This window comes from Pantherophis guttatus, chromosome 11 (genome assembly GCF_059756535.1).
Source record: "Pantherophis guttatus breed Tessera chromosome 11, ASM5975653v1, whole genome shotgun sequence".
Taxonomy (NCBI): domain Eukaryota; kingdom Metazoa; phylum Chordata; class Lepidosauria; order Squamata; family Colubridae; genus Pantherophis; species Pantherophis guttatus.
The window spans coordinates 17,589,106-17,604,140 of NC_142073.1; the positions used below are offsets into that span (position 1 = coordinate 17,589,106).

A 15,035-nucleotide genomic window follows, 5' to 3' on the forward strand; every position below is an offset into this window, starting at 1 on the left:
GGGGAGAGGGGGGGAAAAAAGAGAGATGGGGAGAAAAGCGGGGGGGTGAGAAAAGAGGAAAGAGAGAGAGAGAGAGAGAGAGAGAGAGAGAGAGAGAGAGAGAGAGAGAGAGACCCCGAAAACTATTAAACATCTGCTTAGGACTCTCAACTCTGCAAAAGAAAACGCGAGAAATAATAGGTAAGGGTGCTCTATGCACCGTCTCTCACTTCCCTACCTGCGTTTTGGGGTTTTGTGTTTTTTGGAGGCTGCCGTGAATTTGTGCACCCTAGCGCGTTTGCACATGTGGAGTACATATATATTCGAGTGGATTAACTCCTGGCTTCCCTTCCTTCCAAGCGTTTGAGTCTTTCTGTGTGAGAAAGACAGACAGACAGCGCGGGCGAGCGAGCGAAGTTCCACGCAGATTCCCCCAAGACTTCCAGGTATTAACGTCCTGGAAATAGATCCCATCTTGAGCGGTGATCCCAGAAGACTGGAGTGTCCTAACCGGCTCTCTAGAGATCCCCCCAAAATAGATCTTGCATATTGTTCAGCTTTCTCCTTCTAGACGAGGAACGGGGAGAAGGGGTGCTTCAAACGGCCCGTAGCCTTTTGGGGTCTAAAGGGAGTGAATTCGGAGTCTTTTTCCCAGCGCAGACACGAGCCCGAACCGGGGTTTTTTTTGCACGTTTTTCAGCCGCGATTTCGGCCTTTTGCGTGCCTCGGAGTTTTCCGAGTCCAGGACAAGGCGCCTCCGGGTCAACATTATATATATATTAAGCCTTGATCTATCTCCTCGCCCGCCTCCGATCGATAGCACCGTGAGAGGTCAGAAAGTTTAAGACAAGTGGCTCATTGCTAAGCCACGAATATGCTCTTCTTCCTAGAGCAATCGGTTATTTTTCTCTCTCTCTCTCCCCCTCCTCTGGTTCGTTTAAAGAGGATTCCTAGATCTTAAACATAAGTTTGAAGTGGCTTTTTCTTGGGACGGGGGTGGAGGGGAGGGAAGGAAAGGGAAAGAATTAAAACCAGAGGAAGAAGGCAGCAGGAGCCTTAAGAATTTCTGCAAACTTTTGTTTCAATGCAACCGGGGTCTCGTTTGCAAAAGACGGACGGTCTGTTCAATTAATTATTTTAAAACAGTCACGTGCGCTCTTTCTGGCTTCGCGGCGGCGGCGGCGGCGAGGGGTGCTTTTTTTTAAAAAAAAAAAATTAATAGCAAAAATAAGAACCGAGTTAAAACAAAATCCAGTTGACTCGCGCTCCGTTTAAACCTCGACAGCGCCACCTTTCGCCTACAGACCAGTTTCATACTGAACCGCTTCCAATTTTCTAGACTGGGGAAAAAAAATCCATACTAGAAACTCGTTTAAGAAAGGGGGAAAAAAAAGTTAAGAGCTTTTAGCGTCGGCACGACAGTCTGACATTAACTCTTTCGCGTCCGAGACGTTTCCATGGCTTTGCCGGATCGTTTATTCTGGAGTTGGAGCTAATAACAGGATGTTGTGTTTTACCAACTTTTCCTTATCAATATGATTTCTCCCCTTAGGACACGGCCTGCAAGTATATTTCTAGAAAGTAAGACTCAAAAGGGACACTGTTCTTGTTAGTCTCTGGGTACTGTGTGGAGTTGTGTGTATTTATGATTCTCCCTCTCCCTCTTATCCTAAGATAAGACGAAAATTTTGTAAAACTTTCAGCTTTGATTTCCAGCTGACTTCACAACAGGGATTAAAGTTACTAGTAATTTGGTGATAAATGATATGTCTCGAGTAGGCAAGATTAAGTGTAGTGCTATAAAGTTGTTTATCTGAAAAGTAATTCTCAGAAAACTGACTCTTGACACTTAGTCATATATTAAACCAGGCTTCTGAACATTGCACCCCACTACATTGGCTTCAACTATTTCCCCCCCCACCAAACACCACCTTTGAATTTCCTACTGAAACAGTCTTTGCCCAATTCTAAGGATCTGCTAGTGGAGACTGAAGCAGGTCCTTAGAAGAGCTTGCCAAGAGTCTCAGAATCTGAAGTTGGCGAAAGAAAAGGCAGGGAGACTTCGTATGTGTATGCCCTGACATTGCTCAATCTTGACAGCCAGAATTCAAAATGATCAAGTTTGTGTTTAACTGGTAACAAGGAACAGTTTGAAAGAGGTGGTTGGGCTGTCGTATAACATCACAAATTGATTTGGGAAGCATCTGCATGCTTACAGGCATGGGTTATCAGAACACTTTACCGGAAGCTCCTAAAGAAAGGTGCTTTCCTGACTTAAGTTCAAAACATGGAATTTATGAAAAGGTGAATATGATGCACCCGGTTTGATTTATGATCATAGGGGGGTGGGGTGTCAACAGGAATTGTCAGTCCAAAGAGTCACTCATGCCATGTCTCGTACATTCTCCTTGCTCTTCTGAATGTAGCACAATAGATTGTTTCGTTTTTAAGACTGCGAGGAGAAATTAACAGTTGTGGCATGAACAAATCAAATGAACAGCAGTCATTTTTGGGGGGATGGACGCTTGAAAGGGGTCCCTCTGAATTAGATGATTTGCCATCTAAGTATGCTACATGTACCAAATGAGAACTTGTTCTCTGTTTTCTCAGCCCAGTTAGCTCTGAAGGATAAAACAGGGAATGCCAAAACCACATCTGGCTAACACAATCTGTGCTGAGAGATAGCAGTGCAACGGAGGGCTATAAACACGACTGAGCTCAAACTTCCAAAGTATTAAGACAAATTACTGGAGGTGCATATTAGTCTTATTAACCTATGACAGATGAGGGAGCTGTCAAATATTGGTTGTTATATAGCACAAACGGATAGGGGTTTAAAATCAAAAGTCTTCTCTCTCTCTCTCTCTCTCTTTTTTCTTCCCTAAACTCTCACTATTGGTAGGATCGTCCTGTAGTGTTTAACTGCTTACAATGAGCATCTGAACAATTTCCAGGTAAGGCTGGAGTTCTTCTGTAGCACCTGCACATTTTCATATGTCCATTAGAAGTGTCCAGACCACCAAAGAGCCAACAGAGTTCAATTCCTTCAGCTTGCTCACTGCCAATTTGGGGTTTTGATTCCATTTACTTGAGATGATTCAATCAACTGTCTTTTAATATGCTCTGTACTTTTCAAGCACTTGACTTTTGGGAGCACACAGGTTCTCTTGAGAGCTTCAGTTCAGGGTAGTCTCCCAAATACACTCTTTCTGTGTGTGCTCACATGCAGACATATATAATTGTGTAAAATAAGCACAGTCGGTGGATTTTGTACAGAGGAGCTCCCTCTTCTCGCACCACTATCGGTGAGAAATTAAAGAAAGGGAAGAAAAAACCCCTCTCAAGTGTGTATTTTCATGTCTTCCTTGGCTGAGTAAACAAGCAGAAGGGAGATTTGCAAAAGGGGCCAGTATAAGTCTTGTGAGTTATATTGACTTTGAGTGTCATTTGCTATGACTTAAACAAACTCATCTATCAAGGCCAACACATTAAGTACAGTTACTGCACCTTTTGTTTATCCAGAGCCTTATTTTATGGTGCAGAACTGAGTGGTGTCCACTGAATTTAAGTATGAAAAGCCACCAAATTGATTTCCCAAACGCCGGAGTGACAAAAGCTGAAGACATCAACTGCTCTTAGACACAAAGCTAGATAAATCCTTTTAACAGTGCTTCAGATCCGTTAACAGGGCCACAAATAACAAATCACTGTTAGCAGATTTATGGGAAAGAAATAATAGAATCAGATGAGATAATCTGATAGGGGTAAAATTGCTGAGGGAACGAGGCCTCCTTCACATCTATGGCTATGAAGAAGCCCTGCGATAACGAGAAGTCATTACAAATAGGTGAATTATGATGGGAATAATCGTCCTTGTAATTCAATATTTATTCATCCTTTTTTCTTTAAATAAGTTGCAGATGACCCCAAACAACCCTCTTTGAAAATGATTATATAACACACACACACACACACACACACACACACACACACACACACACACACACAGGTCTTTTTCAGAATGTAACTTAGTATTTGTTTTACCTTATATTTTGGTTAATAACTAAATATTTTTTATTCAGATTTATGCAATACATTATGCCTGCAAACATATTATGATGAGTATAAATAGTCTCTTCATGAATTACTAACAAAGTTGATCTGAAAAATATTGGCGCATTATTGTATTAAGTGGAATGCAAACATATGTCCAATAAATTCTAGTTTGCTTCTGGCAGGAAGGGATAGGCAGAGATCCACAGGCAGTTTTATCTCACTGTGGCTAAGTGAGAAAAAAATAATAATAATAAGATGAGTTAATTTGTATGAACTTAATTTGCCTTGTCAACCTTTCTGTTTGTATTTAATAAATAGAAATGTCCAGATCAATTTCAGAATCAGTACAAGAAGAGATAGCATTTAAATACCTCTAAGAAATTTCTCCTGCAGGATTGCATCATATGGACATACATTTTGACTTCTTAATTTTGTGGCTAATTCTGTTTCTTGTTTGGGTAAATTAGCAGCTTGGTTTGATTTTAGCAGATTGGGTTCAAAACTAAATGGAAACTAAGGTAAATGCCTATTATATCTTCTTTCCTGAAGCAGATGCCCTTCATTCTGTGTCAAGTGTGCTTAAATCCAGTTGGAATTAGTCAAAATCAAAATTAAAAAAAATCACGCCTAATTATATATTGAATCTCAGTGATTCAAATCTAAGCAGATCTGAAGAGTCTAGACAGTCCGGAAATTCTTTATCTCCTGTTTCTAAAGCTTAGCAAATTAAACTGAATTGAAAAATTTTAATTCTCTTGAGTATATCTAGAGTACATCTAGAAATGGATCCCAGGAGTTTCAAGCATGGCTCGCTTTCTTGCCAACTGCTTGAAAACCACATACGTGTCACTAAACAAGGGTTTCACATGGCAGAGAGTAGAGATGGGAAGGGTGTTGAGGCAATTGAAGCTGACCAATTGCTATTTGTTTGTGCTCTGATTAGACTTCTTCCAATTATCCTATAATGTCTCCTTTAGCATAGAACCAAATCCTAAATGAAGCCAGTTTCAGATCAGTACATTCTCTGATTAGGGAATAGGGAAGGAATGAGGAAAGGAAGGCCGGATTTGATGAAGGTTTCAGTCCAATAGAGTGTTTTTCATGATGGAAAAAGGACAGGGCCATCCTTCATTTCCCTTGCTTTTGCAGTCTGCTATTACCCTCCCCACTAAAGACTTCTTTCTACTGGAGGATTAGGAAAGCAGGGCTAGTGAGTGCAGAGAATTTGAGTGATTGAAATTTTATTTTATTTATTTATTTATTTTCGTCAAGCATGTATTTTATGACAGATACAAGTGTAAACATAATTATAAATCTGTGAAAAGGATACGAATAAAAGGAAACATTAGGACAGGGATGATAGGCACGCTGGTGCGCTTATGCACGCCCCTTAGAGACCTCTTAGGAATGGGGTGAGGTCAACAGTAGACAGTCTAAGGTTAAAGTTTTGGGGGTTTGGGGAAGAAACTACAGAGTCAGGTAGTGCATTCCAGGCATTGACCACTCTGTTGCTGAAGTCATATTTTCTGCAATCGAGTTTGGAACGCTTTACCTTGAGTTTGTATCTATTATTTGCTCGTGTATTGTTGTGGTTGAAGCTGTAGTAGTCATTGACAGGAAGGACATTGTGGCAGATGATTTTATGTACTATGCTTAGGTTGGACCAAAGACGGCGAAGTCTTCTCCCCCCCCTTTTTTTTTCTAGTGGAAATGTTCTGAGCAATACTGGGAAATGTTCTTGTTAGTGGAATTCAATCCATTGTCTTTCAAGTCGACAACAGAGATAAATTGAATATATATATATATATATATATATAAAGACCAGTATTGAATCATAATTAGAGTAATATCCAGTATTTCTTTTGCCATTTCTTGCATTTACTGAGTCTGAATCATTTTTCTGCCTATTAATCTCCAGCTGTTAGAAAACTGTGTTTTTATAATTTCCTTTACAGGCACAGAAAAGTCTACCTAACCACCCTCCACCCCCGACAAATTCTAGATACTGTATCATCATTTCCTTTCTCTCTCTCTCTCTCTCTCTCTCCCTCTCTGTCCATTACATCATTTCCAATTTTGTAAATAAATTTCCCATAACCTCTTTCGTGAGGGTTTCCACGCCTGAGTTATAAAACTTGGGATGACCACTAGATAGCAACAAAGATATGTATGTATAGATAGATAGATAGATAGATAGATAGATAGATAGATAGATAGATGATAGCTAGCTAGCTAGCTAGATAGCTAGATAGGCAGGCAGGCAGGCAGGCAGGCAGGCAGGCAGGCAGGCAGACAGACAGACAGACAGACAGACAGACAGACAAAAAATCTAACTTTTTGCTTCTATGTAATACTCATTTGGGGGTTTGATGCCTCATCTAAACTAAATCCTTTGTTAGTGAGGGAAACTTATCCTGTTAAAACAGGTTTGTTTTCACTCTTGGATTTTGCTTCTATGGAATATTTATTTATTGCTCACTAAATTACATTTCAGTTGTTGAATAAATGGGTGTTATTTTTATGGAATCTCTGCTCTCTATTTAAAATTAGAAAATGAATGTTCTTGGATGTTTCTTTCCCTTCTAAATAAAACATAAAGGATCATTAGTAAAAAGGTATCTGTAAGACACAATGTAATCAAATAGAGAATGATAGTTATCAGTCATGCTTGGATTCCTGAATGTGCCTGCATTTATTTCAGAACTATGAAAGAACAAGACGATGGAGATCAATGAGAAGGCTATTTAGTCATTTGAACATGGGTTAGAAATTATAATTCTAAACATATCCTTGCTAATATCCCTGAATTATTGTTTGAGGATAAATTCAGCAATTGGCAGCAGTTCTATATTCTGTGCAAGGAAAACTGCAAATCTGCAAATCAAAATGAAATGGGTAACAAATAGACTCTGATTGCCAATTCTTATATAACATTTCCTATGTATGAATTTTTTAAGATACATTTTTTTATTCTGTGAATTGCTCAGAGGCATGATGGAATGTGTGGCCTATCAATACAATAAAATAAAATAAATAAAATCAGGTACAACCACTGAGGGATCACTTCCTTTTTGTAGTTATACTTGAATGTTTGTGTAAATGCTACATTAAAGTATGGTGTTCATTACACATCAGTCTACAGAACATCTATAACAAATCCAGCACTAATTTCATATCAAACCTAAGTTTGGGAACAAATGTTTCCTTTCATCCTACTCTGTTTCACATAATTTTGTTCCTCTTTAGACAATGTCGTTCACTTTGGGAATATCTATATTGACCAAATTTCATAATTTGTTTTTACACGCTAGAGCCTTGAAATTCCAGCAAGCAATTGAATGGATATCAACTCAAGGATTTATCAGCCAAAGATTCCATTTTAGCACCTTGTTTTCTTTCCTATTAGGACTAAATATAAGGAGCATAACATGAACAGGTAAGATTTTTTTTAAAAGAAATAACATCAGTATTGAAATGTGTTTTACAACTTCCCCCAATTTTTCTTCTCTCCAGTAACAGTTTTTGTTTCTCTTCCTAATTTCCATAGTGCTTTAGAACATAACCAGCCTGCAGAGGTTGCTAAACTACAACTCCAAGAACCACAAATGTCTGGTAGAAGCCATGATGACATCATGCTCACCATGAGGTCATTATACAAATGGCATGAATTAAGTAAGTTGCATCATGACAAAAGGTTGCAAATGATGTTCGGAATATAACTTGTGTGAGCCATGCTGGCTTGGTTTGCGGGCACATGTCCAGATCCCCCCCCAAAACAAGAAACACATATGGAGTGACTTCTAAACAGTTCCTTTCATATCGATCTCCCATCTTACCGCAAGACAACTCTGGGCTGTTTACAATATTAAAAAGGTAAACATTTTACAAAACCTTTACCCAATTGGAACTTGCTCCTTGCCGATAGACAAACATTTTACCAAACCAAAGTGCCTACTGGCATTATTCAAGAGAATTTCTAAACTGGAGCTGTCTTAACTCTCTGTCTTCCAACCAACTACTGTATCTAAGCTTCTTTGTCTTTCAGTCTTCTGGAATGCAGACCCTTCTGGGAATCCAGACTACAATCTACTGCAGTGATATTTGGATAACCATAGTTTTTGATATTTGGACCACCAGAGTTGTCTGTCTGTCTGTCAGTCAGTCAATCAGTCAGTCAGTCAGTCAGTCAGTCAATCAGTCTGCCTGTCTGTCTGTCTGTCTGTCTGTCTGTCTGTCTGTCTGTCTGTCTCTCTGTCTTATCTATCTATTACCTGGCTTAACCTATCTTTAGAGGGACACGGTGGCTCAGTGGCTAAGATGCTGAGCTTGTCGATTGAAAGGTCGGCAGTTCAGCGATTTGAATATCTAGCACTGCGTCATGGGGTGAGCTCCTGTTACCTGTCCCGATTTCTGCCAACCTAGCAGTTCGAAAGTACAAGTAGAAAAATAGGGACCACCTTTAGTGGGAAGGTAACAGTGTTCCGTGCACCTTTGGCATTTAGTCATACCAGCCACATGACCACAGAGATGACTTTGGATAGCACTGGTTCTTCAGCTTTGAAACGGAGATGAGCACTGCCCCATAGAGTCGGGAACGACTAGCACATATATGCAAGGGGAACCTTTACCTTTACCTTACCTATCTTTATTCGGTCTGTGTGTTTTAATGCCATGTTCTATTATGGCAAGTTGGTGAAATATGCTGGCAATTTTTAGTTTTCTGTTACAGACTGTTCCATCACTGCAGTTTCTCAGATTCCCTGCATTTCCCGATATGAAAAAGTTCCCTAGGAAGTGGACAAGCCAGAGGAGGATCTCAAAAGGCAAGGTGACAGATGTGGTATCTAGTGAAATTGCTCTTTTTATACTTGTGTCCATAGTCCAGGGTCAGGATTTACTTCTCGAAACCATATCTACCCTCTGAAAGATTTTTTTTATCACTTCTTGGTCTTTGCTGCTGCTAGAAGGAATTTTTTCCCTGGGAATTTCCCTTGCAATTGATTGGAAGTATAGGAAGCCTGGAGGCCAATGATCAACGGAAAGAGGATTATGCATTGCAAGTGAGAACACTATATCACACTTCTTGAACATGAAGTCACTATGGTAGAAGGCAGAACATTGGATCCCACCCTTCAGAATGAACCAAAAAAGCTCCCCATTTCAGGGGGTGGGGAAGAGGAGTTCAATAGCAATTTTATTTTCCATGAAATGGAATGAAAATGAGGGAAAAAGGCAGAAAGAATTGATAACATAGTGGTGAACTTTGCTTTATGGTAAAAATAGAATAGAATAGAATAGAATAGAATAGAATAGAATAGAATAGAATAGAATAGAATAGAATAGAGAATAGAAAGAATGGAATAGAATAAAAGAGGAATAGAATAGAATAGAATAGAATAGAATAGAATAGAATAGAATAGAATAGAATAGAATAGAATAGAATAAGAACAGAAAGAATGGAATAGCATAGCATGGCATGGCATGGCATGGCATGGCATGGCATGGCATGGCATGGCATGGCATGGCATGGCATGGCATGGCATGGCATGGCATGGCATAGCATAGCATAGCATAGCATAGAATAGATTTATTGGCCAAGGGTGATTGGACACACAAGGAATTTGTCTTTAGTGCAGATGCTCTCAGTGTACATAAAAAGACAAGATACATTCGTCAAGAATCATAACGTGCAACACTTAATGATAGTCATAGGGTACAAATAAGCAATCAAACCATACTAGAAAACAATATCAATATAAATCTTAAGGATACCAGCAACAAGGTTACAGTCATACAGTCATAAGTGGGAGGAGATGGGTGATAGGAACGATGAGAAGATTAATAGTAATAGTAATGCAGTCTTAGTGAATAGTTTGATAGTGTTGAGGGAATTATTTGTTTAGCAGAGTCATGGCGTTCGGGAAAAAGCTGTCCTTGTGTCTAGTTGTTCTGATGTGTATAGCCCTATAGCATCGTTTGGAGGGTAGGAGTTGAAACAGTTTATGTCCAGGATGCGAGGGGTCTGTAGATATTTTCACAGCCTTCTTTTTGACTCATGCAGTATACAGGTCCTCAATGGAAGGCAGGTTGGTAATAATTGTTTTTTCTGCAGTTCTAATTATCCTCTGAAGTTCTGTGTCAGTCTTGTTGGGTTGCAGAACCAAAGCAGACAGTTATAGAGGTGCAGATGACAGACGCAATAGTAAAAGGAGATTTCCCCTCCCCCCCCACTTCATGGAGAGTCATTTGAATCAACACCCAGTTCCAGGCAAAGCCATATTCTTGGTATTGGCAGGACACTCCAAACTGCTGTCCCTTCCTTAATAAGGGAAATAAACACCCTTGTGTCTTTTCCTTCTGCTGCTTTGACAAAGTGAACTCCACATCCAGCAGTTGTCCCGAGTCTGATCTTCGGGTCAGAAGGACAAGAGTTTTAATGGCCCCGGTGTTCCTTTTTTTCTTCTTCCCCAGATCCAACTGGAATGATTCACAGGCTTTTATCTTCCTGGTCACCTGTTTGGGGAACAATGGAATGATCAGGAGATCATCGTCTTCATGAGCTTCGGATGGGAAGTGGCAGCTTTACAGTCAAATAGCACTTCCTCCCAGGTGGAAGAGTTCTGGAATTGTTTTCATGACTGCATCCACGAGGTTGTCTAGTTCCCTGCGGAAATGTATGTGAGTAACATATAAAAGTGGGCCAGCAGAAGACTATGGAGAACTTGACCCAAGTTGATGCATGAAGGGAGGCTCTGCTGTTGCAGGCCAGAGATTATGTCATGTGCTTTTTGTCATGGCATCACTTTTGGACCGAGGCTGGGTCTGCAGAACATTTTTATTTTAATTGGGCAACTTAACTGGAAGTCTAAAGTGATTTGTGTCCTTTGTTTCTCATAGGAAATTGTGCTTCTGATGCCTGGCCATTTGCTACTGAATTCTGATGGTGCAATTGTAGGGCTCTACGATGAGCCTCTCTCAAAGCAGCTTAAAAAGGTAAAGGGAAAGGTTCCCCTCGCACATATGTGTTAGTCATTCCCAACTCTAGGGGGCAGTGCTCATCTCCGCTTCAAAGCTGAAGAGCCAGCGCTGTCAGGACGTCTCCGTGGTCATGTGGCCGGCATGACTAAATGCCAAAGGCGCATGGAGTGCTGTTACCTTCCCACCAAAGGTGGTCCCTATTTTTCTACTTGCATTTTTTATGTGCTTTCGAACTGCTAGGTTGGCAGAAGCTGGGACAAGTAATGGGAGGTCACCCCGTTACGCGGCACTAGGGATTTGAACGCTGAACTGCTGATCTTTCAATTGCCAAGCTCAGCATCTTACCCACTGAGCCACCACATCCCTTCAAAGCAGCTTAAAACATCCTAGAATGTCCAGCCTGATTTAGAAGACGGTTAGAAATCTCTCTGTGTGTTTTTAAACTCCAACGGCGGTAACATCCATACATTAGGAAGAAACGGGGGGCAGAAAGAGAAGCAGAGTGCCCAAACCTTGATAAAAGCATCTTGAAGTAAAGGAATCCCTTAGGGAAAATGACAGGAGGGTAATGCAGGAGTCTAGAAAATATGTTTTGGGTTCCACATTTCTCTATCTTTTTTGTGCGTAAAGCTAAATGGATTTAAGAACAAATCTTGTTGTTGCTGAGGTACCCATTTTATTCCTAAAAATCTCTGAGCCAATACTCTGGTTGGATCTACCGCCTTTGACTTTTGAATTGCTGCCTCCAAAATACCACACAAAGCCGCCTGCAGCCCCCAAACCAGCAGAAATAATGCCCCTCTGCCTTACAGGATGTCCTCAACTTACGACCACAATTGAGTCAGAATTTCCATTACCCAGTAAGGCGGTTGTTAAGTGAGTCACCTCCAATTTTATGACCTTTTTTTTTTTTTGCCACAGTTAAATGATTCACAGCAGCTGTTCAGTGATTCATGCAGTCATTTAAAGAATCCATCTTCTTCCCCAATTGGATTTTGCTTATGGGAAGATTGCAAAGGGCGATCATATGACCCTAGGAAGCTGCCACCCTTGTAAATTCTTATCGGTTGTCAACACCCAAATTTTGATCATGTAACCATGAGGATGCTGTGATGGTCGTAATTGCAAGGACCGGTTATAAGTCACTTTTTTCAATGTTGTAACTTCGAATGGTTGCTAAAAAAAATGGTTGTAAGTCGAGGACTTATTTGCGAGGGATCTGCCACCTTTTGGGGAAACTGCTAAGTGTTGTGCAAAATCAAGTTTATTAAAAATAACAGATCCCACAATAAAATTGCATTAATACTTGCTACTTGAGATATTGGTTATTTACTCTTTTTTAAATGCACAACTTGACTGGTTGGAAAAGATTGAAAAGTAAAATGCATTTAAAACCGACTTAAAGGAGGGCTGTTGAAATGTCTTGCTGGCTGTGAGCCCCATGTAAGCAGCCTCCCTAAAAGCCAGCTTCAAATGGCAGCCAGTTAAAATAGCTGCCGTTAGAGGCCTTCCTAGTCATGGTAATCTTACTTCATATATCTGCAAACGAAGAAGATGGCACTGATTAGTTTTCTCCAAACATCCTGCTCCCCAGAAGAGACGATTTGGGGAATTCTCATCATTTCCAGACAGCATCTGTGTTTCCCCATTTTTACCATGTTTTCCCCAAAATAAGACCTCCCCTGATAATAAGCCCAATTGGGCTTTTGAGGGCATAGCAAATAAGGCCAAGCGCTTATTTCAGGGTTCAAAAAAATATAAGACAGGGTCTTATTTTTGGGGAAACACAGAATAAGACTAACATTACCACATTAGGATCAGTGGTGAAATCTGAACTGGTTTGCTATCAGTTCGCTGGCTGCGGATGCGCGCTGTGCGCCAAGCATGCGATGTGCATGCATGCACAGTGCGCATCAAACGCACGCTGTGTGTATGTGTGCATCCACACTATGTGCCAAAAGGAGGCTTGGGAAAGTAAGTAGAACAGCGAGGGGGGGGGCAATCCGATTTAACAATTTAACTTCATTAGAAATGATCTAACTTCACTAGAAAGCAGGATTTCCTGCTTTCTAGCAAAGCTAAACTGCATGGCACAGCTGATCCTCACTGTTCTACTTACCTTCCCAAGCCTCCTTTTGGCGCGTGCTGCACATGCGCGCGCAGGATTTCCTGCTTTCTAGCAAAGCTAAACCACGCAGCACAGCTGATCGTTGGAAATACCGGTTCTGAGGAACTGGTAGCTTTTTTTAAACTACCGGTTCTCCTGAACTGGTAGCTTTTTTTATTGCTACCGATTCGCCCGAACCGGAGCGAACTGGTAGCATTTCACCCGATTAGGATCCATACACAACAATGTTTTGAAGTCCTTTAGTTTGGCCCAACCAGCACTTGAACTCTTGATCCAGTTCTAGGTACCACAATGTCTGCACTTAAACTATCAATACCAAACTCAAAGTAGCTCAGGGAAGTTTGAGGAAGTGAATTCTGCTAAGAACAACTAGGTGGGTGGGGTGCGCACGGGGCATAATCAGCCTTAAAAAAAAGAATGACTGGAGTTGGAGTAATAGCTCTGTTCAAGTATCTGAAGAAGTATCCTACAGATAAAGGTCACGCTCCCGAGCATGGAAAACAAACTTTCTTGCCTTATAGGAAGGCGGATTCCAGTGGAAGTTTATGAGAAACTCTGTTAATGACAGCAGCAATTAAAATACCGAGACAGTTACCAATAATCCTTGATTTACAATGAAAACTGAGCGCAAATTTTCCATTGCTAAGCAAGACAGTTGTTAAGTGAGTCCTCCCCCCCGTTTTACATACCTTCTTCCTACAGATGTTAAGTGAATCACTGCAGTTATTAAGTTCATAAAATAGTTGTTCAGTGAATCTGGCTTCCTGGTTGACTGAAAGACTTCAAACGTTATGATGTGTAGAGGTTGCCTCTTTAAAAACCAGTCCATTGTAACCTTTCCTATTGCCTATATGAAGCATGGGCTGCTGAGCACAATTCAAGGCCCTGTTTATTATCTATACAGCCCTTCTTGACTTAAAGCCTAGTTTTACAGGGATTGCCATGTTTTATAGTATCTCCTCATCCAATAACATCCAATTGAGTGGATGTGCTTTGTGTTTGTGTGTGCGAGTCATTGTTGTCTCTTGACATCTGCCTGGACAAGTCCCTGCAGTTTTCTTGGCACAATTTCAGATGTGGTTCGCCATTGCCTCCTTCCTAGGACTGCGAGAGTATGACTGGCCCAAGGTCACCCAGCTGGCTCGGTGCCCAAAGTGAGATTAGAACTCAGAATCTCCTGTTTTCCAGCCTGATGCCCTTCAACACTACATCGAACTGTGACTCTCACAGTAACAGGCATGCTTTAAAGAAACTAAATAGAACTGCAATGTTTGAGAATATAGATGAGAGGCAGACAAAAAATATATTGGTTTCAGAATGAAAAATGGAACACTTGAATACATCTTCTTATACACCATAAGTGGAAAAAGAGATTGGCTCATAAATTATTATTCACCTAGAAAGCATCACATTTATGAGTTCAACTTTATTGGTCTAATCCACTATTGGAGGAAAAAGGGCAAAATATGCATCCAAATGTGACTTATGAATCGCGATTAAAATAATGTTAAATTATATTATGTGTCATTTTCAATACGTAATAATTAAAGATGTACTCGGGGGGAGAAAAAAGAGGAGAGGAGAAGACAAGTTGGGAGACACCCTTGAAACATTTCATGATCTCCCTCCTTCCAGCCTAACGTAGCACAGCAAATTCTCTCATTAAATACTTCTGATGAAGAAAAGAAGTAATTAGAGACAAAAGGGAAAGACTGGGGGGGCGGGAGCCCTGCTTCGTTTTTTGCTTCAGAACAGAAGTCTCTTTCCGAAAAAGAGAAACCTGAGTTTCAGCAATAATACCCTTCATTTTAGAAAATATTTTTTTAAGCAAAGCCAAAGCCATAGGATATTATAATTTGCGCAACACCGTGGATCTGGTTACCATACAAATGTG

The 15,035-nt window shown here is 40.5% G+C and overlaps 1 long non-coding RNA gene across 3 annotated transcripts; it reads left to right on the forward strand.

Annotated features, from left to right (window-relative positions):
• The first annotated feature begins 46 nt into the window (after nt 1-46).
• Nucleotides 47-14,656, forward strand: LOC117670349 (uncharacterized). 3 transcript variants are annotated; one of them, XR_015729589.1, is made up of 5 exons: nt 47-180; nt 7,347-7,471; nt 7,583-7,707; nt 8,752-8,858; nt 10,507-14,656. It is a non-coding gene; the product is annotated as an uncharacterized LOC117670349 (long non-coding RNA). The 3 variants fall into 3 exon arrangements; XR_015729587.1 differs by adding an exon at nt 340-425 and having other exon boundaries at nt 52-180; nt 7,583-14,656; XR_015729588.1 differs by lacking the exon at nt 47-180 and adding an exon at nt 458-1,560 and having other exon boundaries at nt 7,583-14,656.
• Nucleotides 14,657-15,035: the final 379 nt, after the last annotated feature.